Below are 23,878 nucleotides of genomic sequence, written 5' to 3' on the forward strand. Positions count from 1 at the left end.
AAATGGAGAAAGGGATGCAAAGAAAAACCAAACCAGGAGCAAGTAACTTCAGAAATACTATGGAGAAGGTACTGTTATGGCTCCCATTTTCCATAAGAGGAAACAGGCTGAGCAAGGTTAAGGGACTTGCTGAAAAACTCATGTGTGGTACATGGGTAGGATCCAGAATCCCAAGGCTGAACTCTGGGCCACTGCACTATTCAACCTTCTTCATGGTGAAAACCTGAAGAAATGGTGTTTAATGCTATTTGAACCCCCTTGTGGCCAGCCTGCTCCACTTCCCTTTATCACAGGGAAATTTAGCAGAATCTTAAATAAGTATGCCCCTTTCTCCATAGTTTTTATAAAAATGAAACATTCCAATAAAAAAAACAATAAACGATGACTTTTCTGGATTGGATCAGTTGTCCCACATCTCCAGCAATACATTTGGGATGTGTAACTGTACCCTGATGACAATCTTAACAGGAACATCCTTTACCAAGCAGTTCATTTCAGGGTCCTTTAATCATGCCTTTCTTTATCCATGAGTGCATTTTTGATTTCATAGTATTTCTTTTGGCTTTCTAACCACCAAAATGAATAGTATTTCCTTTTATTTCTCATAAGCATGCCTCACTAGAGCATGCTCTCTCTTGTGTTCAGGATTTGGTGGAAGAGTCTTTATTAGTATCTAGATTAGACTGCTGACCTTACAGGTTGGCTGCGAGTTTACCTCCCAGTGGACCTCTCCTCTTTCCAGGCTGGAAATTGGACAGCTAAGCTTATCCTCATGACGCATCCTTCCCATGACATCTTCCCTGAAAATCTGCACTTGGTGTTTGATGTAAGGCTCATAATGATTCAAGAGAAAAGGTGCTCCAAGACAAGGAGAAAAAGGAATCTTTGTGCACTGTTCAATGGAATGTAAATTGGTTCAGCCACTATGGGAGACACTATGGAGGTTCCCCCAAAAATTAAAAATAAAACTACTGTATTATCCAGCAATCCCATTTCTGGGCATATATCCAAAGGAAATGAAATCACTCACAGAGATATCTGCACCCTCACATTCATCCAGCATTATTCACAATAGTGAAAACATGGACACACCTAAGTCTCCGCTGATGGATGAGATGAATGAAAATGTGAATATATATATAATGGAATATTATTCAGCCATGAAAAGGACATTCTGCTGTTTGCAACACCATGGATGGATCTTGAGGGCATTATGCTAAGTGAAATAAGTCAGACAGAGAAAAACAAATACTATATGTCTTCACTTGTATGTGGAATCCAAAGAAGCCAAATTCGTAGAAATAGAGAATAGAATGGTGGTTGGCAGGGGCAGAGACGTGAGGGAAATGCGGAGATACTGGCCAATGGTTACAACCTTCCAGTTATAAGATGAATAAATTCCAAGCAATCTATGTACACCATGGTGACTATATTAACAATACTGTATTATATACTTGAAAGTTGTGGAGAAAATATATCTTAAATATTTTTACTACCAAAGAAAAAAAAAAGGTACTTATATGAGGTGATGGAGGGGTTAACTACCTTATTGTAGTAATCGTTTCATAATACATATGAGTTTCAATTCATCACCTTGTAGGCCTTAAACTTACACAGTGTTATATGTCAATTACATCTTAATAAATCTGTGAGGGAAGATTATTCTTACTATGTGAGGGAAGATTATTCTTACTATATTAAGAAAACTTTGCGAGGTGGGTGGTAGGCTAAGATGAGCACCGACGGCGCTTAGGAGGCTACTGCCACCTAGTCCAGGAAAGAGGTAATGGGGGCTCGGCTGCAGTGCGGAAAGTCAGCTTCTGACATTTGTGTCTGAGGCATCTACTAGACTCCTGAGGCACATCCATACTCTGGAGTCAAATTAGCGTGGGTTGGCATCCGAGCTCCATTCATTGCCGGCTGGGTAACCCCAGGCAAACATCCTGGGGATGTGTGCCAGGCAGGTGGGTATACTAACATCCTGGGGATGTGTGTCAGGCAGGTGGGTATACGTGTCGGGATTCAGCAGAGAGATTAGGGTTGGAAATATAAATTGAGAAGTAAGACTTTTCCACATTTAAAGGCAAGAGGTGGACTGAGATCCCCAAGTAAGTGAACAAGACAGAAGAGGACTGAGGACCATCGGTGGAGCCCACGACACTCCAGGAATAGGACAGGGGAGGAGAGGAGCCAGAAAACCAACCGAGAAGTGACCGGCGAGGGAGGCAGTCCGGAAGAGCACAGCATCAAGCATCAGAGGAGGGAGCCCTTCCCTGATTCACATGGGAGGGGTCAAAAAGATGAGGACCGAGCACTGACAACTGGATTTAGCAACTTGGCTGTCATTCCACACTAAATGAAGATTAACAAGCCCCCTGAGACTCCACTCTTCTCCAGGGTATTTGCTTATTAATGCAACTGAATTGCTAATTAGTGACAATGTGGGCATTTACTGAGGGTCTCTAGTGTGAGTCAGGCAACATGTTGAGACTCAAAGGTTCGGACATAAAAGCACAGGTCTCTGACTTCACAGACCTGGTCATGCGCCAACTGCAAATAGCCAGTTGCAGTGCAGAGTGACGCAGAAGCCACAGTGGACCCATGAAGCCTAGTAGAAAAAGCACATCCATACTCTGGAGTCAAATTAGCGTGGGTTGGCATCCGAGCTCCATTCATTGCCGGCTGGGTGACCCCAGGCAAACATTACCTTCCTGAGGTCAGTCCTCACATGAAAAATAACGTCACCTCAGGGCATTCTCCAGAGCATTCTAGAGATGATGAAATGAGATTATGCATTTAAAACACCCAGAAAGACGCCTAACACAAAGGATATGTTCAATATATGTGGTCATTCCTGTTAGAGAACATACCCCATGCACTATGGAAGTCCAGAGGAAGGGGACCACCCTTGACAGCCTTGTAACCCTGCCTGGGAAGAGGCAAAAATGTCACAGAGGATATAATACCTGAGGTAGGACATGAAGGATGACTAAGAGTTTGCAAGGTGAAGGAGAACAAGACGCACTGGAAATTTCTTGAGCAGAGGGTGCCCTTTTGAATCCTTCCCAATCTAGCCTCTAAAACAGCTTTTGACAGTCACCCTGGGATGAAGAAAAACCACGCACCTCAGAGATCAAGAGACTTGGGAGAGCACAGGCCTGCCTTCCACACCCTCTTGCCCATGCAGGGAACACACCCAATGGCCAAAGAGAAGGAGAACATTGAAGCAGGTGGTCTTTGAAAAGAGAGAGATAAAGAGCTACAGCCTTTCACCCTGAACAACAGCAGGGGCCACTATTCATGTTGTACTCTATGTCCATGGCACCCCCTTATGTTAGTACAAGGAATGGCCCCTGGGGTGAGCAGTACAGTGGCCACTGCCTGCACTACCAGGTGTTGAGCACTGTGCCTGTGGAATACAGGGAGCTACATCTGGACTGGGATGAGGTCCCTGGATATGCATGCAGGTATGCAAAACTGGAATGTTCTGGATTTCACTACGTTAAGAGTAAACTTTCAGTAAGATCATACTTCAAAAACGCTTAAAAACCATGTTCTCTGACTGCCTCAGACATTTTCACTTCCAGCTCTGCTGAGGTGGCCACTCTTGGGCTCTTTCTCCACTTTACCTTGGGTGCAGTCACTGCTTCATTTAAAAACTGGACTAAGTTGGGAGACTAAAGCTACATCAGAAGAATAAATCATTTTGATATGGCTTCTACCATTAGTGATGGGATATTTTTGAACAGGGTCTCTTCCCAGTATAACCCAGGGTACCTCAGCTGACACAACTCAAGTTACCTGATTTGCAGGCCTTAACCCTCTGACAAAGAGGGCCTTAACCTGCCCCTCAGCCTAACTAGGCTTTAGACCTGCTGCTTTCTGATTAGAGATCCCCTAATAACCATCCTCTTCTTACAGCATTAACTTTAGAAAATTTGCAGTTGTAAATTCTTTCTCTGTGCTTTTGAGATGTAAGTCTTCTACAAACTAGGACCTGGAAGCCAGCCCTTTTGAGATGCAATCATCAAGAAAGGTAAGTCCCCTGTCTCCCACATTCTGCGTGGATAAGTAGGGTCTGAAGGGTCCCCACCAGAAAGATGGCGAACTTCCGGCTTCTTTTCGGGGTCCTCGGTTCCCGCCGGCGCCACCTGAAGCCCAATCACCTCTCGCCCCCCTCCCAATCCCAGCACCTAGCCAACAGCCACCAGCCCCGTAGAAGTAACACCACAATCACCCTATGCCCCATCCTATATAACCCAGCACCTTTCCCTAATAAAGCGGAACTCTCCGGTGAATTGCTGTTGTGTGTCGCTCCTTTCCTTTCATTGGTGCCGAAACCCGGGAGACGGGACACCCCAACTAGGCCCCGTCTTCCCCCAACACCAGCAGCAGCTTGCCCTCGTCCTCTTTTTCCGGCGCTGGCTCATCACACTCACCACTCCTCTCTGGCCTTTAGGTAAGTCCCCCCCCGCCCCGGGGTGGGCCACTCTTCCCTGAGCTATCGCAGTGCCATTGACCGTGATCGTCCTGCAAGGCCCTGACGCTCGGGGACGAGGAGGGAACGCTCCCCGCCTCAGGCCTTCACGGCTGCAGCGGACCCTCAGGCCCCTCTTCCAAAAGCCATAAACCCCCACCTCAGGCCTTCACAGCTGCAGCAGACTCTCAGCCCCCTCCCCCTCCAACAGCCATAAATGAGGTGACTCCTTTGCGGATGAGAACGCTCCCTTTCCCGCCCCCTCCTCCTTCTGTTCCGTCCGCCGAAACCTGTTTGGTCTGCCGAAAACGCCTAGCGCTAGGTACCTCGTGACTCCAGCACTCTGCCTTCTTAGGGAAGTCTGGGTGACGACCCACACTTCCCAAGAAATTCCGACTCGTATACGAGTTTCCGCAGACCACCAAGGATCATCGGGGACGCCCTTTGTCTCCTTGTGGTCTGCCTCCAGTCCGAGGATTCCCGTTCGTCTTCCCCTGTTTGTCTCCTTCTCTGTCCTTTAGCCATTTTGTCTCCTTGTGGTCTGCCTCCAGTCCGAGGATCTCTGTTTGTCTTCCCCTGTTTGTCTCCTTCTCTGTCCTTTAGCCATGGGAGCCTCCTCATCCCTCCCTGAAAGTTCACCTCTTGAATGCCTGCTTAAGCATCTAGCTACCCTCTCCCTGACACCTGATATAAAACCAAAACTTCTCCGTAAATATTGCTCCCAAGATTGGCCGACATACCCCCTAGACAATAACAACCAATGGCCCACAGGGGGAACTCTTGATCCTAACATCACTCGCAATCTCTTTAACTACTGCCAGCACCTGAAAAAATGGAAGGAGATTCCCTATATCGAAGCTTTTCGCCTCCTAGCTCAAAATCCCAGCCTCTGCACCACCTGCTCCCCGCCCCAAGTTCTCCTAGCCTGCAAGCCGTCTCCCTCCCCTCCACACACTCCCAGTCCCTCTTCAATTACCTTTGACCCGGCCGATGAGCCTCCGCCATACAGACTTCCCCCTTCAGCCCCTCCCCCTCCTACAACCCCTCCACCCTCCGCCGCCACTGCCGCCTCTTTCCCCATGGCAGAAGCCTCCCGTCCTCACCCTTCCCCTTCTTCTCCTACAACAGCCCCTCCCCCTTCCTCTACCGCCACCACTGCTGCCGCTTTCCCCGCGGCAGAAGCTTCCCATCCTCTCCCTTCCCCTTCTCCTCCTACAACAGCCCCTCCCCCTTCCTCTACCGCCGCCACCGCTGCCACTTTCCCCGCGGCAGAAGCTTCCCATCCTCTCCCTTCCCCTTCTTCTCCTACAACAGCCCCTCCCCCTTCCTCTATTGCCGCCGCCGCTTCCACCCCCGCAGAAGCCTCCCATCCTCTCCTTCCCCCTCCTCCACCATCTCCTCCTGCACCTCACCACCTCCTCCTCCGTCCCCCTCACCTTCCCCCCTCCCGCAAATCGAGCCTGAGCCTTTCAGCCCCCTCTAACTAAGTTCCAAGAGCCTTGTCCGTCTTTGCCCCCTCAGATTCGGTCCCGAGAGCCTCCCAAAATTATCGCGGCTTTAACCCCATTACCTGTTTCCCCTGCACAGACTGAGCCAGAACCCTTCAGTCCCCCTCAGACTCGGTCCCGAGGGCCTCCCAAAATTATCGCCCCACTCCGGGAGGTAGCAGGATCCGAAGGCATCTTGCGCATTCACGTACCTTTCTCCTTAGGAGATTTAGCCCAACTAGAGAAACGCCTAGGTTCCTTTTCCACTGATCCCACGACCTACATCAGGGAGTTTCAATGGACCCTCCAGTCTTACAGCCTCACGCATCATGACATTTTCATGCTCCTGGCCAATACTCTCCTCCCTGAGGAGCGTAGACGAGCTTGGGACTTCGCCCAAATGCATGCTACCGAAACCCACAGGACTGACCCCACCTGTCCCCCTGGTCCCACTGCTGTCCCCGAACAAGACCCACACTGGGATTATAACACCGCTGTGGGTCTCCAATCTCGAGATATTTTTGCCTCCTGCTTAATAGCAGGTCTAAAAAAGGCAGCTCGTAAAGTAGTCAATTTTCAAAAGCTCCAAGACATAATTCAAAAGAGAGACGAAACCCCCTCCGAGTTCTTAGATAGACTCACTCAAGCCCTATTACAGTATACCAGCCTGGACCCAGAAACACCTGAAGGAAGACAGGTCCTTATGACATACTTCCTAGCTCAAAGCTACCCCGACATTAAAGCTAAACTCAAAAAGTTAGAACAGGGCCCCGCTACCCCACAGACTGAGATCCTAACAGTGGCCTTTAAAGTCTTCCATAACCGGGAGGAGGAGAAAGAACGCCGTAAAAAAAAGCTGATCAGGCCAATTTCCAGATGTTGGCCCAGCTGATAAAATCACAACCTGGGCGCCCCGCTACAGACAAGCCCCCCCCAGGAGCTTGTTTCAAGTGCGGAAAAGAGGGACATTGGTCAAGGGCGTGCCCCTCCCCCAGATCTCCTACCACCCCATGCCCCAGATGCCACAAAAAGGGCCACTGGGGGTCTGATTGCCCAACCACCCGAAGGGGAGGCTGGACGAACAACCCCCATCCTAAGCCCACCGTAGTGGGGCTGGCAGAAGAAGATTGATGGGGCCCGGGGGCTTCTCGCCCGACCATTTCCATCACCAAACAGGAGCCCAGGGTTACTTTAACAGTAGACGGCCGCCCCATCTCCTTCCTCCTAGATACAGGAGCCACCTTCTCAGTCTTGCGAGAATACCGGGGCCCTACCACGCCAGCCATTACTCCTATAGTCGGGGTAGGAGGTAAACAGATTTTCCCATTAAAACCCCCCCCCCTTTTATGCACAATCCTAGACAGTCCCATACCTTTCTCCCACTCCTTCCTAGTTATGCCCCAGTGTCCCATCCCTTTACTAGGACGGGACATCCTTTCCCTCCTCCACGTTTCCATAACTATATCCAATCCCACAGCCCCCAGTACTCCCTTTCTGATGGCCCTCATAGCCGACAACCCCCCTCTACCCAATGAAAGCTCCAGTTCTGCCCTTATACACCCTGTAAATCCCAAAGTTTGGGACATTACAAGCCCCTCCATGGCCCTATGTCCCCCTGCCTCTATCAAATTACGTGACCCCTCTCAGTATATCTGTCAGGCCCAATACCCCCTAACCACTTCAGCCCTCATAGGCCTCCAACCCATCATTCAAGATCTCTTAAACAAAAACTACCTCAGACCCACTCACTCCCCATTTAATACCCCCATATTAGCTGTGAAAAAAAACAACGGATCTTTCCGCCTTGTCCAAGACCTTCGCCTCATCAACATAGCCGTTGTCCCTATCCATCCCTTAGTTCCAAATCCATACACCATTTTATCGCAGATCCCTGCTTCTGCATCCCACTTCTCAGTCCTAGATCTCAAGGACGCATTTTTTTCTATTCCTCTAGACCCCTCCTCCCAAGATTTTTTTGCCTTCACCTGGACGGACCCATACACCAGACATTCTGTACAGCTTACTTGGACAGTTTTACCACAAGGCTTCCGAGATAGTCCCCATATTTTTGGACAAGTCCTAGCTCAAGACCTCAAACAGTTTCACCATGATCACCCCGAGTCCACTTTATTACAATATGTAGATGATCTTCTGCTCTGCAGTCCCTGGTGGGAACAGTCTCAACTTGACACTGCGTCTCTACTTAACCTTCTAGCTTCCAGAGGTTACCGAGTATCCCCTGTCAAAGCTCAAATCTCTTCCCCTTCTGTCACTTACCTTGGATTCCTTCTGTCTCAGCAAAGAAAGTCCATTACCTTAGACAGAAAATGACTCCTCTCTGACCTGCCCGTTCCCAAAACCAAGACAGAAATCCTTTCCTTTCTAGGCTTGGCTGGGTATTTTAGAGCGTGGATCCCTAACTTCTCCCTGTTGGCAAGACCCCTATACGACCTCAGCAAGGGCCCCCCTGAAGAACCATTATCATCCTCACCCCGACACTCCTTCATTAAGCTCCGTCAAGCCCTTGTAAAAGCTCCAGCTCTCCATCTCCCTGATTTGTCAAAACCCTTCTCATTATACATTCATGAGAGGTCCAGTCAAGCTCTAGGAGTCCTAGGCCAATATTATGGCCCATCCTTTGCCCCAGTAGCTTATCTCTCCAAGCAATTAGACCCGACAGTTTGGGGATGGGCCCCCTGCCTACGGGCATAAGCCGCTGGACAGCTCTTGCAGAAAGAAGCTCATAAACTAACATTCGGAGTGCCCCTTACCATTCTGTCCCCACATCACCTAAAAGATCTCTTAACCTACAAAAGTTTACAGACTCTCCCCCCCTCCAGACTCCTGACCTTACTGTCCTCTTTCCTCCAAAATCCAAACATTTCTTTCCTCCCCTGCCCGCCCCTAAATCCGGCCACTCTTCTTCCTCTGCACTACTCTCCTCATACTCCCTCGCATGATTGCCTGGAAGCCCTTCACAACTTCCTTCCGTGCCACTCCACGATCTCCCAAGGAGCCCTCTCACACTCCGACCTCATCTGGTTTACTGATGGGTCCTCCTTTAAACATGAGGGCATCCACTACTCAGGATATGCAGTAGTCTCCCTCGAAGATGTCATTGAAGCACGAGCCCTACCCCCTGGTACAACCAATCAGCAGGCTGAACTCATTGCAGCCACCAGAGCTTGCACTCTGGCCCGGGACACGTCTCTCACATTGTACACTGACTCCAAGTACGTATTCCACATTCTCTTGTCCCATGCGGCAGTATGGAAAGAACGAGGCCTCCTCACCACAAAAGGGAATTCCATAACTAATTCAGCCTTAATTACTAAACTTTTAGAAGCTTCACAACTCCCACACCGACTAGGCATAGTCCACTGCAAATCACATCAAAAAGATGACTCCCCCATTGCAAGAGGTAACAACAAGGCCGACAGAGTAGCCCGGTCAGTTGCCCTATCAGAAAACGCACCAGACAACAATCCGTCTGCCCTTGCAGTTTTAGCCTTATCACAAGACGCCCTCTGCTCTCAGGACAAAGAGTCTCTCTTCCGCCTCTTACATGACCTGTTCCATCCCAGCCCCCAATCCTTAATCCATTTTTTAAAATCTTTTTTTCCTCTTTCTCCTGAAGACAAAACCCTACTTAACCAAATCACCTGCAAGTGCACCATCTGCCAACGCACTAACCCTAATACCCCCCTCAAAGCCCGACCCTTCCCAGCTCATCAAGCAAGGGGTAATGTCCCCGCTGCAGATTGGCAAATAGACTTCACTAACATGCCCCCTGTACGACGTACCAGATACCTACTCGTGCTAGTAGATACATTTTCAGGATGGGTCGAAGCTTTCCCCACCACTAACAAACGAGCATCCGTAGTTGCCTCTATCCTCCTCACCCAGATCTTTCCTAGGTTCGGGATGCCCACTTCCCTCCAATCAGATAACGGCCCTGAGTTCACTGCCCAAATTATCCAGAACCTCTCCAAGTCGCTCTCGCTCCCCTGGCATTTACATTGTCCTTATCGACCACAAGCTTCAGGAAAAGTAGAAAGAGCCAATAGGACTCTAAAAGACATCCTGACCAAACTATCTCTAGAACTACACCTTGACTGGGTTCGCTTACTTCCCTTAGCTCTACTCCGCATTCGAGCCCTCCCAAAGAAACCTTCCTTCTTGTCACCCTTTGAAATCATGTACGGCCGCCCGATTCTACCCCCGGGGCTCCCTTCCCACAAAGGACCAATTCCTCCCAATATAGCCCTTCCACTACTCTCTCTCCTCTGCACTGAATTGTGGAAATATCAGGATTGGCTCCTTCCTGATCCATCCGCCTCCCCAAATCCTCCTGTCTTACAGCCTGGCCAACTAGTGTTTTATAAGCCACCAGAAGATCAGCCCTCTCTCACCCCAAAATGGGAAGGTCCACACCCAGTTATTCTCTGCACCCCCTCGGCCGCCAAGCTCTCACTGCCTGATAACTCTGTCACCCCTTGGATTCATATCTCCAGGTTGAAACCAAATACCCAAGACTCACCTTCTCTGGACACCCAAGACCCATCAGTCACAATCCAGAGTCCTTTGGATACAGCCCAAGACGCTGTCTACTCTACCACGCCTCATCCCTCTGATCCCTTGAAGCTCCGCATCTCCCGTGCACCCTCTTTGCCATTCATACCTGAATCATGACTTTTTCATCCTTTATTGCTCTCTCGCTTTTTTCCCTCATTCCTATTGTCTTCCCTGCCGCCCCACCCTCCTTTGTATGGCGATTCAAAGTCAAGCAGACTTACACACAGCATCAAACAAAAGTTACTGCCCTCATTGCCACATCAGACTGCCCTCTGAAAGGCTGCTCTGAGCCTTTGTACCTCCACTTTCCTCCCTCCACTGAAGTATTCATTTACAGCTACCTTTATTCTCCCTACCTCTGCTTCCTCTATGACCAAAGACAAGCCTATTGCAGGCGATGGCAAGACACCTACGGGGGATGCCCCTACTGGTCTTGCACCATTCACTACATGGGTGACTTCCAGTATCCACAGTATTACTCCTCCAACCGTTTCATGAAATATCCCAACGGCTCATTCTCCTTATTAATCCCAGATCCCTGGGACTCTCGATGGGCTGCTGGAGTAACAGCCTCAGTTTACTACAAGGGGTCCTCGACCCCCCATGGTACCCTTCATATCTCTCGAGAGTATGTTCCCTCTCGCTCCCAGATCTCTCAAGTTGCATCAGATATCAGACATTCCGAAAAAGTCATCATCCAAACTCTTGACGGCGCCTCTTCATCTTCTTATTCCTCCTACTCTTGGTTACAGCTCATTCAAGACACCACCATCTTTCTCAACCACACCCTCAACACCGCCAATTGTTTCTTGTGCGCATCACTACAGCGCCCACTGCTGGCCGCTGTGCCCCTCAATATTTCCAACTACTCCTTCCATGCAGAAGGACAACCCCTCTGTCCCGTGGCAGACATACCCCTGTGGGAACCAGAATACCCAGATAATCTCACCATCCACCACTGTGTAGGCCCAACTCCACCCCCCTCCAGTGCACTTCACTGCCTCTCTATCTACACCCCTACCTCTGGCTCTAAGACTTTTACACAACCGGGACACTTCTTTTGGTGTAATGGCAGCCTTTTCAACTCACTGCCTCTCAACTCCGATACACCCTGCATTCTCGTCACTCTAATCCCACAGCTTACACTTTACAGCATGGCAGAATTCTTTGAGCTCCAACCTCCCTTGCACTCGCGCACAAAAAGGGCTGCTTTCCTTCCCATCATGGTCAGTATCTCTTTAATCACCTCAGCCATTGGGGTGGGGTTTTCGGGAGGAGCCTTGGGTCACTCTCTATGGGCAGTTAGAGATCTCGACGCCAAACTTGAGGGAGCCCTGACATCCACTGCCGATTCCCTAGCCTCTCTCCAAAGACAGGTCACTTCGCTAGCTAAAGTCACCCTTCAAAACCGGCGGGCCCTAGATCTGCTTACAGCCGAGAAGGGCGGCACCTGCGTATTCCTCCAGGAAGAGTGCTGCTATTACATCAACGAATCCGGCATTGTAGAAACTGACATCACCAAACTCACTGACCTTGCCTCCAGCCTCCACTCTGCTTCCAATTCCAACCCATTCTCTTCAATACTAACAAACCCCCTCCTCACCTGGCTCTGGCCCATTGCAGGCCCCATAATAGTCATTCTTCTCGTCTGTCTCTTCTTACCCTGTATAATAAAGTTCATCAAATCCCAAGTCGGAAAAATCTCTAATCAAGCTTTCAACCAGCTTTTACTCAGGAACTACCAGCTTCTGGCCACGGAAGACCCCTCACCCTCACGTGACCTCCTCACCACATGCTGAGATGGACCCCTCTCTCCGCTGGAAACTGTTCCTGGAAACAATGGCCGCAGACGCCTGGCTCCTGACACCCATATCCTCTTGGCACCATTGGAATCAACAGGTCCTCAACCTATGGTTACAGGGAACCTTCATTGATTTCCAACCTGAAGAAGTCCACATCTACTCATCCTTACTGTGGGGAGTCCTATCAACCCTTTCCTCCCAATCCTCAAACCCTCACTCCCTTCTCCGCCCCTGTTCAGCAGGAAGCAGTCAGAGAGAAAGCAACGTCCACAAACCCATAGAGGAGAAAGGGGGGAATGAAGGGTCCCCACCAGTAAGATGGCGAACTTCCGGCTTCTTTTCGGGGTCCTCGGTTCCCGCCGCCGCCACCTGAAGCCCAATCACCTCTCGCCCCCCTCCCAATCCCAGTACCTAGCCAACAGCCACCAGCCCCGTAGAAGTAACACCACAATCACACTATGCCCCATCCTATATAACCCAGCACCTTTCCCTAATAAAGCGGAACTCTCCAGTGAATTGCTGTTGTGTGTCGCTCCTTTCCTTTCAGGGTCCACCAATTAACAAACACAGATGGCCTAATCACATTGACCTCGCTCCTTCCTAACATCTCAGGTTCTTTTCCACTAGCTGACCTCAATCTTTTAAGTCCTCTGGGCTTCTGTTTCATGGGAGTTGAGTTCACTTACTCCTCTACTGCATAGACTGGATCACTACTGCAATAGTTCTGAATAAAGTCTTCCTCGCCTGTTTAACTCCATCCAGTGCAGTTTTTCTTTGACAATGCCTTCTCTTTTAAGTAGGCTTTCTTCTCATGAGGCTCTGGGCATTGCCCCACCTGTTCTCAGCAGGCCATAAAAAGTCTTAGTCATAACAAAGTTTCCCAGCTGCTACTTTGCAATGTAACTAGCAGCAACAGCCTAAGAGAGGTGCTAGAGTTTCTTTTTCATGAGCAGACAAACTGGAGAACAGAGGTCAAATTGCATTATGTCACATGACGATGCATTCTTCCTTTATTTCTATCCACCCGAAATTTCCCAGTTACCCAAAGCTCAATTCTGTGCATGCGGAGAAATAAATTTCCATTTCTACTTTTTTACATCCCAGTCAAAACAAACCATTTTCTGCCAGCCTAAATCTGGCAGACAGACAGCATGAAAGAGAGGAAAGAGCACCACGTTGTGGTCCTGGTTCTGCTGCTAACCAGCTAGTTTAACCTTAGGAAAACCCTCATCCTTCTCTGGATATTCTTTTATCAGAGTAGTTAAAAAGTAGAATGAGACCAAGGATTCTCAAAGATTGTGTCCCACTGATTACCAGGTCAAATAACCAGACTCCCACTGTGAGAGAGGGACCACAGCCAGCAGTCTCTGAGGATACATCTGTATACATAGATAGCTGCTCTATTTATCATTTTCTGTGTTTAAACATTGCAGTGGTAGAGCTGAGAATAAATTTTTATTGCTGTCATTTCTAAGCACAAGAAGAACAGTAATTCCATTAGTGATTCAAATTTGTAATAATTTCATTGGCACATACGTTATTGCTAGAGTAAATCTAAAACATAAAAATATTTTTTAATAGTAGTAGTATGTGTAGTAATGGGAAGGGAGTGATGAAGAGAAATAAGAGATCTGAAACGAATAATCCCTTGCTAGACATACACTCATCCATGAGCCTGGGGTTTGGAGTACTGGAGTAAATTATGTCACAGGGAGAAAAGAAGCAATATTCACACTCTCTTCCCTCCTCCCACAATTCCGCTGTGGGCTCTGCATTCCTTCCCGAACTCCCCACCCACCTCTCACTTCTGGGCTTTATTATGCAGATGGAGAGAATGGGGAGGAATCAGAAAGCAAGCCTAGATATCCACATGAAAAGGGAAAAGTAATTAAGAGTCTGAGGAGAGGAGAGAAAATGGGTTTGGGAGAACAGTTGGGAGAAAATGAGAACTTCTGGAAGCAGCTCTGTCCATGAGGAATATTTTGAGAGAGGCAATGACTGGGACAAATATTTTAAGTTCTGCTATATATTAAGAATGTTCTTTGTCACATCATTGGGCTGAGTAAGTTTTTTAAAATTCTGCCTTTGACATTGATACGGGCTTCCTTAACATCATCCCTATATAGAACCCATGCTCTACATAATTAAGAAGCCCAAGAACACCTTGTTTTGTTCAGATTACAGATTTTTTTAAAATCCTGAGTAGCACAATCCTGTAGTCTGTAATTTACATTAAATATTTTCACACTGACTATTTAGTCCCAGTCTGCTAATCCCAGTCTACACTCCTGGAGTGGTCCATTGTTGTAAGAGGAACACCACACAACACGGGGTAGCTGGTGTTTAAAAGGCCACACTTCAGAGGTGGCTCCTACAACCATCTCAACTATCTTTATCAACACCAAGTAGTGGTGATGAGCTATGGTTTTTCACCAGTATGAACAATCTTCAAAACATGTGGTCTGGCTAAAAGCATTACAAAGGCTCTTCCTGCTTTGACATAAGAAGGGTAGACAAACCTAGCACGTGCAGCAGTCTACACTCTTATATGTACCCCAGGCTTAATGCCAGACAGAAAAGCTACTGATTCAAGCGCTTCCTGATATCAGTATCCAACTGTATGAGGTTAGCAGAATCTAGCTTCTAGAATATTGTTGCATTTTCCTCTCATGCATCTTTCCTACCAGAAATGGTGACAAAGATTCTTTGCTTGACCAAACTCCAGTCAGGCTCCTCTGAGCCCTTTTTCAACTAAGCACCATCCTTGGGCATGTCAAGAGCCCAATTTTAGCAAGAATCCTGCTAAGTCAGTTCAGTCAGAACCCACCATCATCCCCATCTGCTCACTCTCTACATCTCATTGGGTTCTTCAGCCTCCACCATCCCCCAGGTGATGTCTAATCATCCTGGCCTGCTTTCAGCAAGAATCCTGTCAGGTCAGTTTAACCAGAATCCCTCCCTTACCCTTGATGTTTCCTCTTAATAATTTTCCGTCCACTGACACATATCCCCCTCCCCGTCACCATGCCCACATACATGCTGCTCCTTCCTATAAATTTCCACTTTTCCTTGCTACATTTAGGAGTTGAGCCCAATTTCTTTCTCCTATAGCAAAACCCCATTGCATTAGCCCATATACCTATCTCAATAGTCCTGAATAAAGCTGCCTTACCGCTTTGATAAGTGTTGAAGGGTCCCCACCAGTAAGATGGCAAACTTCCGGCTTCTCTTCGGGGTCCTCGGTTCCCGCCGGCGCCACCTGAAGCCCAATCACCTTTCACCCCCCTCCCAATCCCAGCACCTAGCCAACAGCCACCAGCCCCGTAGAAGTAACACCACAATCACCCTATGTCCCTTCCTATATAACCCAGCACCTTTCCCTAATAAAGCGGAATTCTCCGGTGAATTGCTGCTGTGTGTTGCTCCTTTCCTTTCAAGTGTCATGGATAATTTTTTCTTTAACTATGGTCAGAGGATCTCAAAGATCATATTTTGGGGACTGCTTGCTATTACATATAAGTATGTGGCAGGATTTGGCCTGAAACTTGCTTCTATCATAATCTAGTTGTAAGCAGGAGCATATAACCCTCACCAGCTTCAAATCATTAAAAATTACTGATGTTTGCAAAAAAGAGCCCAGTTTGTACATAAGTGAATTAGTTTGGGTCATTCCACAACAAAGACCTCAGTGCTGATACAGATAGAGGATCAGAATCTCAAAGATCACTCCAGGTACAACATTCTTGTTTCACAGTTTACCTAAACTATTATGTCCAGCATCTACCTCCCATGCCTGGAAGCATTTACACAATCATGAAAATACTCTGAGTCTTTCAATCTTCATTTTGGTATTGATCTTCTCCATCAATAGTAGATAAAGAAACCGATCAGGTTTTTCCAAAGCCAGGGATCCTTATTTTCAAAGGAGCTATTAAATAGTGATGGCATAATTGATGTTAGCAATCACTGGAACTCAACAACAAGGCCAGGAGAGAGTGAAGTGGATTTGTTCTCTAGCTCCCTGTTTAAGGAGGCTTCCCCTTGAGTCATGCCACCTGAGGGGACTTAATGTTTGCAGAATGAAGCTGCTCTACTCCCTTCCTTTCTTGACTGGATTGAAAGGCTCTTACTGATCTCTCCTGCTGCTCTTTCAGAGAAGGGTCCTTTTTCCTGCAGCAGAAGGTCTGCCACTAGGGAAGAAAACCAGCTGGAGACCAGGAAATGGGGTTTTAAACTCTCTTTGGGTACCTGGCACTGACAGGTAGAGGTGCCTACACATACTACTGGCTATGTTCCCATGGAAACATAAAGCAGTTTGGACATACAGTGTTAGCATTAACCAGCACTGTTCCATGGACAACCATTCTCTCTTTTAAAAAGGAGTCCCAGATTCAGTTCAAACCAGTATTTTATTGAATGCGTACTATGGGCCAAGCACTATGCTGCTGTGAATACAGAGATAAGTAAAATAGCCGTAGTCTTTTGCCAGTCCAGCAGACTGGAGTATGGTCCAAAAGTTACAGGGTATGGTAAGAATATAAACCAAGCTGATTTAACCATTCCTCAAGCTATAAAATGTGAAACTTAAAAGATGAGTAGAAGTAATGAAGAGAGAAAACTTTATATATTCATGCATATACATATGTTGAAGATATATATTAAAAAAATTTTTTTCCACTGGTAGGGGTAAGTGCTCAAACACCTTTGAAGATGACTGCCCCAGAGTAAATTGTCTCCAAACCTCACTTCACATTGGAGTCCCCTAATGGCTTATTAAAAGGACAGATTTCAAATGCAAATTAAAACCACAATGAGCTACCACCTCACACCAGTTAGGATGGCCAACATCCAAAAGACTAGGAAGAACAAAAGCTGGCAAGGATGCAGAGAAAGGGGAACCCTCCTACACTGTTGGTGGGAATGTAAATTAGTTCAACCATTGTGGAAAGCAATATGGAAATTCCTCAAAAAACTGAAAATAGAAATACCTTTTGAACCAGGAATTCCAATCCTATGAATTTACCCAAAGAAAACAAGATCCCAGATTCAAAAAGACATATGCACCCCCGTGTTTACTGCAGCACTATTTACAATATCCAAGATATGGAAGCAATCTAAGTGCCCATCACTAGATAAATGGATAAAGAAGATGTGGTACATATACACAATGGAATATTATTCAGCCATAAAAAAACAAATCCTACCATTTGCAACATGGACGGAGCTAAAAGGTACTATGCTCAGTGAAATAAGCCAGCTGGGGAAAGACAACTACTGAATGATTTCTCTCATTTGTGGAGTATAAGAACAGAGCAGTACTGAAGGAACAAAACAGCAGAAGACTCACAGACTCCAAGAAGGGACTAGCAATTACCAAAAGGGAGGGGTGGGGGAGGGAGAGTGGGGAAGGAGGGAGAAGGGGATTGAGGGGTATTATGACTGGCACACATGGTGTGTGGGGTTTCACGGGGAAGACAATGTTGCACAGACAAGACAAGTAGTGACTCTGTGGCATCTTACTACACTGATAGACAGTGACTGTGGTAGGGTGTGAGGGGAACTCAGTGATATGGAGGAATGTAGTGATCACAGTGTTGCTCGTGTGAAACTTTCATAAGATTGTATATCAATGATACCTTCATATAAAAAAAAAGACAGATTCCCAGTCCTTGCCCCTAATCATTACATTTGGTTAATTTGGGGTGAGTTCCAGGAAACGGTTTAGAAAATGCCCCAGGTGATTTTGATGAGTCCTGCTCTGCAGACCAGTTCCCTAGAAAGCGATTTCATTTCCTCTGCCCAAAGTCCCAAGGGAGGACCTTGTCTGAGGCTGGCTCGCATTTCAATTCAGGGTGGGCAGTAAATTTTGTTTCTGTGTTTTTGTGCATTTGGTTATTTCACTTATTGGTTATCCAAAGTGGCCTCAGTGACCTCTCCAGCTCCTAGTATTTGAATAGTTCTAGTTTGTGACACTAGGGACCTACTTTAAGCAGCTAACCCCCTACCTAGACTTCCCTTCTCACAGATCCCAGTCTATAGCTGCAGAGTTTATTGAGGGTATCTCTCAATGATTTGTCGTGGTCCTTTCCAATAGGGTGGCCAATTGTCCTAGCTGGCCCAGGACATAGAGGTTTATGGGAACTCAGACTTGCGATGATATATTCAGGAAAAGCCCAGGTAGACCAGGATGACTTAGCCCTTCTGGAAAGAAGCTTGCTTTTCAATAAACAGCTGTACGTTTGAAGTGCTGGAATGGCAGGTCAGGGCCCAGAAAAGTTAGTGAATCCTAGCAGGGCTGGTTTCTTCAGCCCAGCTATTTCTAAGCCTTCTTTCTTTTTATCCATGTTACTTCCACATAGATCCATGGAAACAGGAACAAGAACAGGCTTTTAACTAGAATTTGAAACTCTTGTCTCTTTTAGCTGCTGGGTGCCTACAGAGACTTGGAAATGCCAAGTTCTACACGACGCTCATGCTGTTTTTGGGGGAGAGAATAATTAATAACCCAGAGTTCTCAGTCATAAGTGTTGTCAGTTAACCCAATCAGACCCACCTGTCTCTGGATCCAGATAATTAGGGGTAATGTGTCTTCAGTCCTGTGGCTTAAGGGGTTGTAACAGATCCAAATGACAGGCCTCCTGCAGAAAACTGCTCTGTTTCTTGTGATCTGTATTAAAACAAGAATTAGGAAGAGCCTGTATGTGAAATCCCTTTGGCTCCAAACTGAGTCCTGTCCCTGTGACCCCAGGCTTGCTAGATTGCATAGAGGGAATGTGTTACTTCCTGCTCAGGAAGAAATGAGCCAATAATCATTGAGAGCCCTCTGGATGTTAGGCCTGCCATAGCTATTTGAAAGCCCAACCTCCCTTCATCCTCAAACCATTCCTAGAAAGAAGGCATGTACAATTTCCTTTGACAAATGAGGAACTCAGTGCACAGATACTTCAGGTAGCATAGTCCAGGCTACTCAGCTAGTAGGTATGGAGCAGAGCCCAGGCCAGCAGAAATGGACTGTGTTCTGAGCAACAGTTTCTCTCCCCAGAACCCCTGCTCCTCTCCACATTTGGTTTGATTAACATGGAACAGGCAAGAAAGCAGCTTTTTAAAACCCACATATCTTAGCAGCAGAAGCTCCCAGATCTCCCACTTCCTCTGAGCAGCACCTGGATTCTTGCACAGCTGGACAGCCGGCAGACACACTCTCAACTCTGTCTCAAAAGAAGCAGCCCATTTGTCCCCACTGCTTTCTGCCTCTGGGAGGGACTCCATGCTGCCTTTGTCACAGGGTGAGCTTCCCCTTGCGGATCCCCATCTCCTCCTCGCCCTCCCAGCAGCTTTCCTAGATGCTTCGGCTGCTAAAATGACTCCTCTTCACCTCACGTTGTTCACTTAGAGGCTCTCCACATTACTGTATGGAGAAGCTGGTTGGCCAGTCTACCTCTAGTTCACAGGCCATGCATTGTTCATCAGGCCCAAGAGTTTAGTCAGGAATTAATCTATGCAACCCCGAAGCACTCGCTTTTCAGTAAGTAGAGTTTCTATCCAGCAGCTCTGAAATTTACAGTTCATTAACACTCTCTCCATGGAGCTCATCCTGTTCCAGCCAGAGGCCAAACTAAGATACCAACTAATAAACCTGGAAAAAGTCCCCATTTCTACTTCATATGTCTCATATCTCTCTTCCCTAAAAGCTGAGGCATAATGCAAATGGCATTTCCAGGAGGAGCTCTGAGTATCTGGTTACTGCCCCCTGGTGAGTAGGAAAATTTAATCATAACTGTGGTTACAATCAATTAAAATGTATGCACAAGCTCTTTATTCTAACAGTCTATTTCCTGTGCAGGTCGGTCTCAGGCATTATAACCAGGTGGCTAGCAGAAATTTTCAGATTCTTATATTGTGAAGGCCAGGGAAGAGAAAGACAGGAAAAATCCCTACTGGCAAAACAGAGGAAAAACAAGTATTTTTCATCTCTTTGTTTATGGACAGTTTACTCCCTCTGATAACATATTAAGGTTGGAACCAAGATGTCAAGCTTAATCTAACTCTTAAAACACATTGTTCAAATTTCTAAAAAGCAACCTGGCTTCCTCTCCTCCAACACCAGGCAAAAACAAATTTCATCAAATTACAAGTCTGCTATAAATTATATGATGCTCATTTTAGGTCTATTTTTATTTGAGCTGGTTGTGTTAGCAGAAGATGCCCCAAAGCATATTTCACCTGTAGATTACTTCCTCAGATACATCATCTGTCTCTTGGACAGCAATGTCTTATTTCAGACAACATCCCATTCAGAGCAAAGAACCACTTCCCTAAACCTGCCCCCAAATCACCTACCATAAACCCGAATCCTACAAGTCCATTCTAAAACGTTCCATTTCCTTGCCCCTGCCATCATTCTGTATGACATTCATTCTTTCTCATTACAAACTAATACACCCAATTCTGTTTGGAAATGGGTGGCTTTCAACTGGAGGGGATTGACAGAGTGATGAGCAAACGGGTTGCAGGACCACCTCGGCTGTGCAATAACTAAATTCATGGATAAATCACTGCCTTTCACTAGGCCAACTTTCTCACTTGAAAAAGAATAGCAGATGTGATTTAAACAGTCAAATAATCTTTGTGCAAGAATAAAAATCATTTTATTTTTATAAATAGTTGAATTTTCTTTTATGAGTACTCATTCATTTTGGAAATGACAAAACTAAATTTAAACCAATCTGGAAAACAAGGCCTGATCTAGCAATTTCTTTCTATCATTTCAGGTTCAAAATGTCACTTTCTTAAGGAACATCATTATCATCAGTCCCCATGCAGGCCTAAGACCTCTACTCACAGCACCGGACACCTAACAGTCTGGCAGTTTCCAGGGAGCCTTACACTCGATGCTTGTCCCACAAGTCTGTCTCGTGCAGGAACAACCCGAATGTCTAGATGCACAGATGTGATAAAGACGTTACTCTTCAGATTTGTGGTGTCACAGGAGATCCTGTACAGACAGTTTTGTGTCCTTCCCCATCAGACCCTGTGAGTAGCAACGCCCTGACCATCTGACAGCACAGACCTCCAGCAGTGGTTACGGTGACAAAACAGTCCCTGCTCTCCACTCACTGCCAGCTCACTCAGGGCTCACAGGAAAATGCAAGTGTGTCCGCCATGCCATGCAATGCAGGGGACATGGCTGTACCCTTCCTTCTATCCCTTGCTCTCAGCTGTGCCTCTGCACAGTCTTCCCCATTCAGCACTTGCAGGGATTCAGATGAGAAGCAAGCACCAGCCCATGGCTCCAACTTCTTGGAGATTCCCTGGGCCCTATTCCAGGCCCAGCAGCCACCTTCTCTCAAAAAAAAAGAAAGAAAGGCAAGAAACTAGGAACACTGGGTTGAGACATGGCCTCTGCTTACTGCAAAAAGCTCCTCACTTCCTCCCAGGACTCTTTATATCTTCTCCTGCAGGACAAGACAGGCCAGCTGGGTCCCCTCGATCATGTCTACCTCTTGCTCCCCATCTGGGATGATCCCCAGGACACTGAGGTAGCAGTACCCTAGGGACTCACAGGACCCAACTTGAAAAAACAGTTTTCCCTCCTCCTCCTCTAACAAATGTTTATGTCATAACTTAAGTGAGCCCTTAGCCTTCCCGAAATGGCACTGCTTAGTGCCAGACTTTCTTGATCTAGACTATCTGCACAGGACCCTCATCTGGAACTTGGCACTGAGGCCAGGGTCTGAGGAGTGCTGTGTGTGCTCATGTGTGTGTGTGTATGTGTGTGATTGCAGAGGCTTCCCCCACCACAATGTTATGTGAAGCCCAAGTTAGGGAAGTTTTTCATCCTTTTATGCTCTCGAGAGATGGAAATAACAGCAACATTGGAAAGAGAAAGGACTGGGTGGCTCTGCTTTCCTTCCACCTGCAGAATTGAAAACACAGTCGCATTCACCAGGTGAAATCTGCTAGCACCCTTGTGGTTTACAGGGGAGGGAAGTGGGCCAGGCCAGGGGAGGAAGCAGGTCTCAGACACTGAGAGGGAGAGAGCAAGGGGCTGATTCATCCCGCCAGGAGGAAGTCTGGCTAAACACAAAGTGGAACCTGGCAACAGTAATGGGTTAAGTGTAAGCATTTTCTCTAAGGATTGACCTCAGGGGGAAGAAAACAAGGATGCTTAAACTGAGTCCCAGTACTGTTCAGGGCAGCACTGCTTTTAACAGGGAGAAGCTGAGCAACCTAGATGACCAACAAAACGGGGCAGGTTAAATAAATTATAGCACAGCCATCTGACAGAACATTACACAAGTCTTTAAAGATATGGAGGGAAAATATTTAATAAGATTAGAAGATGTTCACTATAATTGTTAAGTGAAAGTCCAACCCGCAAAGCAGTATATAACATTATTGGCTTCTATTTTTGTTAAGGAAAAAAATATACTGGCACAGAAAAATATCCAAAAGGAAGTATCGCAGATGCTTTACCCCACCACTACCACCACTCTGAGAGGTAGAATTACATGATTTTCATCTTTTTAAAAATCTGCATATGTTTAAACTTTATCAACAGACAGTGTTTTGTAATCCATGGAAGGAAACCAAGAGTGTTTTTTAAAAGCCAAAAGCTGAGGCCAGGAGCCAAGATGGCGGCATGAGTAGAGCAGTGGAAATCTCCTCCCAAAAACACATAGAGCTATGAAAATATAACAAAGAAAAATCTTCCTAAAATAGAGACCACAGGACACAGAACAACATCCAGACCACATCCACACCTGCAAGAACCCAGCGCCTTGTGAAGAGGGTAAGATACAAGCCCCAGCCCGGCAGGACCCGAGCGCCCCTCCCCCCGGCTCCCGGCGGGTGGAGAGAAACCGGAGCGGTTTTTTTTTTTTTTTTTTTTTTTTTTGGCGAGCGCTTTTTGGAAGCCTTAGAGGGACGGGCCCCCATTGCTGGGGAGGCAGGGTGGCGGGACCGGTGAGGAGGTGCCTGGGAACGGCGCCGGAGGACAAAGAATATCCCGCGTTTCTCCCTGCGAGACCTGGGGGCGGGTGCCTGAGACCGGTGCCTGAGGACGGAGGAGGTCGCGCGTTTTTCCCCTTTTTTTTTTTTTCTCTTTTTGGCGAGCGCTTTTTGGAAGCCTTGAAGGGACGGGGACCCCAGTGCTAGGGAGGCACAGTGTCGGGACTGGTGAGCGGGTGGCTGGGACCGGCGCCTGAGGACAAAGAATATCCCCCGTTTTTCCCTGCGGGACCGGTGGGCGGGTGCCTGAGACCGGCACTTGAGGACAGAGGAAATCGCGCGTTTTTCCCCTTTTTTTTTTCTCTTTTCTGCGAGTGCTTTTTGGAAGCCTAAAAGGGACAGGGACCCCGGTGCTAGGGAGGCAGGGCGGCGGGACTGGTGAGCGGGTGCCTGGGACCGGCACCTGAGGACAAAGAATATCCCGCATTTTTCCCTGTGGGACCGGTGGGTGGGTGCCTGAGACCAGCACCTGAGGACGGAAGAAATCGCGCGTTTTTCCCCTTTTTTTTCTCTCTTTTTGCCGAGTC

This window comes from Manis javanica, chromosome 7 (assembly GCF_040802235.1).
Source record: "Manis javanica isolate MJ-LG chromosome 7, MJ_LKY, whole genome shotgun sequence".
In the NCBI taxonomy this organism is placed as follows: domain Eukaryota; kingdom Metazoa; phylum Chordata; class Mammalia; order Pholidota; family Manidae; genus Manis; species Manis javanica.